This window comes from Ochotona princeps, unplaced genomic scaffold (assembly GCF_030435755.1).
Source record: "Ochotona princeps isolate mOchPri1 unplaced genomic scaffold, mOchPri1.hap1 HAP1_SCAFFOLD_129, whole genome shotgun sequence".
Classification (NCBI taxonomy): domain Eukaryota; kingdom Metazoa; phylum Chordata; class Mammalia; order Lagomorpha; family Ochotonidae; genus Ochotona; species Ochotona princeps.
The window spans coordinates 132,363-138,362 of NW_026699562.1; positions in this window are offsets into that span (position 1 = coordinate 132,363).

Consider the following 6,000-nt stretch of genomic DNA (forward strand, 5'->3'; position numbering starts at 1 on the left):
TTCTAATCACATAGCTGAGGCACTTTTTTTTTTTTAAAGATTTCTTTATTTTATTACAAAGTCAGATATACAGAGAGGAGGAGAGACAGAGAGGAAGATCTTCCATCCGATGATTCACTCCCCAAGTGAGCCACAACGGCCAGTGCATGCCGATCTGAAGCCAGGAGCCAGGAACTGCTTCTGGGTCTCCCATGCGGGTGCAGGGTCCCAATACATTGGGCTGTCCTCGACTGCTTTCCCAGGCCACAAGCAGGGAGCTGGATGGGAAGTAGAGCTGCCGGAATTATAACCGGTGCCCATATGGGATCCCAGGGCGTTCAAGGTGAGGATTTAGCTGCTAGGCCACGCCACCGGGCCCATGCTGAGGCACGTTCTTAAGAGGAACCTGTGCAAAGAAGTTGAGCAGCTCCACAAAGTGAGGAGGTGGGGGCTGGCATGGTAGTGAGCGACTAAAGGCCTCGTCTTGAATGCACCAGGATCCCATATGGGCACCGGTTCTAATCCCAGCAGCCCCACTTCCCATCCAGCTCCCTGCTTGTGGCCTGGGATAACAGTCAAGAACAGCCAAAAGCTACGACCAGAGGAAAGTCATCCCCAACCCGCCTCTCAGAGGCGCACAGCACAATCAAACACGAGCACGAATGCCATCTCATACACGCGAAACACATACCTCCAGGACCACCCCATGTTGTAGCACAAACACACTCATTCCCCACGGACAAGCCTCAACTCACCTTAGAGACCTGACACACATAGGATGAGGCTCTTCCATCGCATGGTGTAGAGGTGTGGGGCTCAAGTTGTGGTGGTACCAGCTGCCAGGCATGGCCTCCCCTGCTTTCTGAACCATGCTGTCAGAATGAGCAGCTACCTGGTAAGCCCACATCACACACTGAGTGGAGTCAGATGTGAGACAAGTCCTGTCCAGTTTTGCAAGGAACACAGTGAGAAAAATAATCCCCACTGAATTAATCAGTGGCTGGTTTTACTGTCACTTGAACACATTAGTCTCCTATGTAAACACTTGCTCTTCCCATGACCACGCTGACAATCAGAACTTTATCTAGAATTAAAGATTGCATTTTCCCAAAGTGACAGTAAGCAGGAGTGCCCATCCCTCCAAGGACCAAACACATCCTTTGTGGTAATGAAGCCTGCCTGGGCTGCCTGGCAGTGCTTCCAAGCTGTTCTGCAGCTTGTGACCGGGGCTAGCATCCTACTAAGACATGTCTGTGTGATGGTGGGAGTGTGGGTGGGTTGCATTTATTATCCTCAGCCACCTTTCTCTTTGTTATCGTGAGCAGCGAGATTTTCCATGTCTTCTACTTCTCATCCCTTGGCAGGAGGCCAGGAAGTGAAGAATGAGTTGAGGATCCCATGAACTGCGGGACTGCCTTTGTGCACCTGATACCTCCAGACACACTACCTCAGAGAACAACAAGACCTCTAAAGCCTTGCATTATTTTGTTAAGATCGTTTTTTAAATAATCCCATGATTATTTAATTTGTACTTTTATTATTATCATCATTTTATGATACAGTTCCATAGGCCCTGAGATTTCCCTTACCCCCTCCCAAAGACCCCCTCCTGCTCCCACTGAGTTCCCCTTTATTATTATTATATTATAGTTCTTCATAAACACTCATATGTCCATCATTGTGGGCAGAGAGTCCAGCATCCTATTGTCAAGATACAGTTAACAGTTTCATTAGGAGCTCAACTCTGATCTGGAAGTAGAGATGCATACTGCATTGTATCCTCACATCTGGATATGATAGTCTCCATTACACAGTTACTGTACATCCCCTTAAATGAAAAGCCACAAAACAAAATCACTAACAGGAAGGAAAAAAAGGAATTAAAAATAACAAAGTTATAAAACATGCTACTGAATGACTAATGTGTCACTGAAGAAATGAAAAAGAAAATTAAAAATCTTCTTGAAGAAAATGACGCTACTTTATGATCTATGAGTCAATGAAGAATTTAATGAGAAAGTATTTTGAAGAGATGAAAATTTAAAAAAATAAAAATCCATTATATAGTTTCCGCTGATCTTTGTTAGTAAGACATGCCTCCTGTAGGCAACAAATAGATGGGTTTAAGCCATTTACATTCAGGGTTAATATAAATAGGTGGTAATTTGGTCCTGTCATTTTAGCAATGGGTTGTTCATTGACTTAGTCTTCTCTTGTTATTTTATTGGGATGTTCTTCACATTTGCCTTTGGTTTGGTGGGTGCTATTCCTTTTCTCTGTCAAGAAAACATCTTTAAATATCCTTTGTAGGGCAGGTTTGGAAGAAGCAACTACTTTTAACTTTTTTTGTTTGTGTTTTCCTGTGGAAGAATTTTATTTCATTTTCAAAGACAAAGGAAAGCTTTGCTGGGTATGATGTCCTGGACCGACTGTTTTTTGCTTTTAGAATCTGGAATATGTCTCTCCATTCTTTCCTGGCCTATAGTTTCCGGTGAGAGGTCTCCTTTGAATTTAATTGGCATTCCTTTATATGTCAATTGATCTTTTTCGTGGGCACACTGAAGGATCTTTGCCTTATGTTTGACTGAAGAAAGCTTGATTATCATGTATCGTGGTGAAGATGGCTTTTGATCAACACTGTTAGGATTCCTGTGACCTCCTGGATGTTGTTTCCCAATTCTTTCTCTAGATTAGGGAAAATTTTCCTTATTATTTCATTAAATACATTTGTTAACCCAGCTTCTCTTTCTGCACTTCTGGGACTCCCATCACACTTATATTTGGCCTTTTAATTATTTCAATTCTTGAATCCTTTTTTTTTAAAGATTTATTTATTTTATTACAAAGTCAGATATACAGAGAGGAGGAGAGACAGAGAGGAAGATCTTCCGTCTGATGATTCACTCCCGAAGTGAGCAGCAATGGCCGGTGTTGCGCCAATCCAAAGCCAGGAACCTGGAACCTCTTCCGGGTCTCCCACGCGGGTGCAGGGTCCCAATGCATTGGGCCGTCCTCAACTGTTTTCCCAGGCCACAAGCAGGGAGCTGGATGGGAAGTGGAGCTGCCGGGAATAGAAACAGCGCCCATATGGGATCCCAGCACGTTCAAGGCAAGGACTTTAGCCGCTAGGCCACGCCGCCGGGCCCTTGAATACTTTTTTTTAGCTTGACGCAACTCTGCTTCCAGCTTTTTGTTTGTTTCCCCCTGGTGACAGGAAATATCTTCCAATTCTGAGATTCTTTCTTCTGCTTGCTTCATTCTATTCTGGAGACTCTCCACTGTACTTTTAGTTTGCTCCACTGTATTCTTATTTTCTGATATATCAGCTTTCATTTGATTCATTTCCTGTGTGACATACTCCTTAAATTCCTTAAGCTCCTGTATTACATGCTTCTCATTGTTAAGAAGCTTTATAACCAATGTTTTGAATTCTGTATGGCCCATTTTCTCAATGTATTCCTCAGTGAACTCTGAGGTTGGCAAAGGCTTGTGCTCCTTTGCAGAGGAGTCTTCAGTAATATTTATTGTGCCTTTGTCTCTTCTTTTACTCTTGGTCATTGTGCTTCTGGTTAGCAGATTCTTCTCCTTGGAGCAGGTTTCTAAGCTGTGTCATTCACAGATCAACAATTCCATTTTACTTATTGTGATTGGTATAGAGTTCTTTGTTTGCAGTCACTTGTGCCACTCCCTCCAGCAAGTTCCAGCTCTGAGTTCTTGTGCATTCCACCATGGTCTCCATAGCCCCAGCTCCTGGCTCACCACTCTCCAACTCCTGTGATACTGTGCTGAGGCTGCACCGTTGTCTCTGCAACCTTTCTCCCACTCTCGGTTGGAGCAGGTCCCAGGATTAGGGAGATACCAGCTGTCCTATAGAGCTAAGTTTGTTGGTGGTACTTATCTTGCCAGAACCTGTTAGCTATTCGGTCTGAGGACCACATGGACCTATTTTGACCCATATGATGCCAAATTCAGTATTATTTTCCCCTGTGGGACCAGTCCAATGCATTGATCTCAGTGTGTTCACTCCCAGCTCAGCACATGTGCAGCTGTTATCCCTGCAGTATCAAAGCCTTTGCCACACTGTACAAAATGATGCCTAACGTGCCACTACTAGAGTTTTTTTTTTTTATTTTATTGTATTGTTGACAATCTTTAGTTAATTGCAGTTAAAAAAAAAAAAAGGTTCAGGGGGTATAGGGAAGTGGGTAAGACTATTATGTCCATATTCTTTCCATCATGTATCTGAGGTAAAGGGGGATATTGAGGGAGAAGCCCCACCCGGTTTCCCACCCACCCCAAGTCCCGGATGTGGGACATGCTCTGAGATATTTGCTCAAGTGGTTTTAATAGTTCTCCAGTTATGAATCGCTGCCAGTTTTGCTCGATGAGGTCGTCCACTGGTTGATATGGTCCATCATAAAGTCTCCGTTTGCCCCATATTTTGCTGCCAACATATAGCTGAGATGAATGATTGACCTGTTCTGTCTTCTGTCTTTTCTTGGTTAGAGTTAGGGCGCCTAATGTGCCACTACTAAAGTTCTTGATCTGCTGGCCATCAGGTCTGAGGACTACCTGGACCTATCTTGGGTGAAAGCTATAGGATGCCACATTGTTGCAGTTCATCAAGCCAGAGATGAGTTCACTCCCAACTCAGTGCATGCTCAGTCCTGTCCCATAGCCTTTGTCTCTCTAGACAAAATGGTGCCCGATCTGGCTCTAGGGGGTGGACTGGGCTGTGAAATCCACCCTGTTCCCTCACTGCCCATCTGGAATCTGCTACTCTGTCTCTGTTCCTGGTCAAATCAAAAAGACCAGCAGAATGGGCAGATCTTTGTCTGGGTTCACCTCCTGAGCTCCTGGTAAGCATCCCTTCCCACCAGAAATAGGACTCTTATTTCCAGCTGATGGTGCGTCACCACTGGGATATTGGTCACTGCAGCACCACATCGTTGTGTCTGCTGCTTTCCCATGTCTGTCAGTCTCCAGGTGCCCCTCTGCTGTTGTTCTGTCCTCTCCTATTTCCTGGAATGTGCCCTCTCTCCTTCACACAGGCTAATGTTTCTCCATCTGTTTAAACATGTCCTTACCCTATTCCGCCATCTTGATTCTCTATTTTTTAAGATTTATCTTTTTTTTTTTTTTTGGAAAGGCAGATTTACAGATAGGAAAGCAAATACAGAAAGATCTTCCATTTGCTGCTTCACTCCCCAAATGGCCACAATGGCCAGGGCAGAGCTGGTCCAAAGCCAGGAACCAGGAGCTTCTCTCCCACACAAGTACAGGGTCCCAAAGCTTTGGGCCATCCAATTCCACTGCTTTCCCAGGCCATAAGCAGGGAGCTGGATTGGAAGGGAACAGCCAGGACATGAACTGGCACCAACATGGGATCCCAGCACTTGCAAGGAAAGGATTAGCCAGTTGAACCATTGCCCTGGGCCCAACCACTAAAACCTGAAGAGTCAGGACTAGCCTTGTTTGCTTCCCTGTCTCACGCTCAGGAAAATGGTAAATTACTTAACTTTATATTGCTTTTCATATCATGGGTTGTAACAACAGCAAACTGGAAAACACTCAGTGCAAACTGGTTAGTACTCAAATGTGTGACCTTACAACCTCAGTCCATGTGTTTCTCTGTGGCTGCCCATCCACCTGGCTTCAACGATGTGTTCCCCAACTCCCTGCCATGAACCCTCTGTCCTCTCCTTGTCTCTCGCTGCTGGCCTATAATCTTCTGATGCCTGATTTCCAGTTCTTGTTGGAGCTTTCCTTCCAGAAAGGACTGCTTCCTTCTCTGAGTGCTGCCCTAATCCCATGTGGGACCAAGGAGGCTCAAGAGCTGTAAAAGCCTGTGGAAAATGGGCCCAGCGGCGTGGTCTAGCGGCTAAAGTCCTCGCCTTGAAAGCCCCGGGATCCCATATGGGCGCCGGTTCTAATCCCGGCAGCTCCACTTCCCATCCAGCTCCCTGCTTGTGGCCTGGGAAAGCAGGAGAGGACGGCCCAAAGCTTTGGGACCCTGCACCC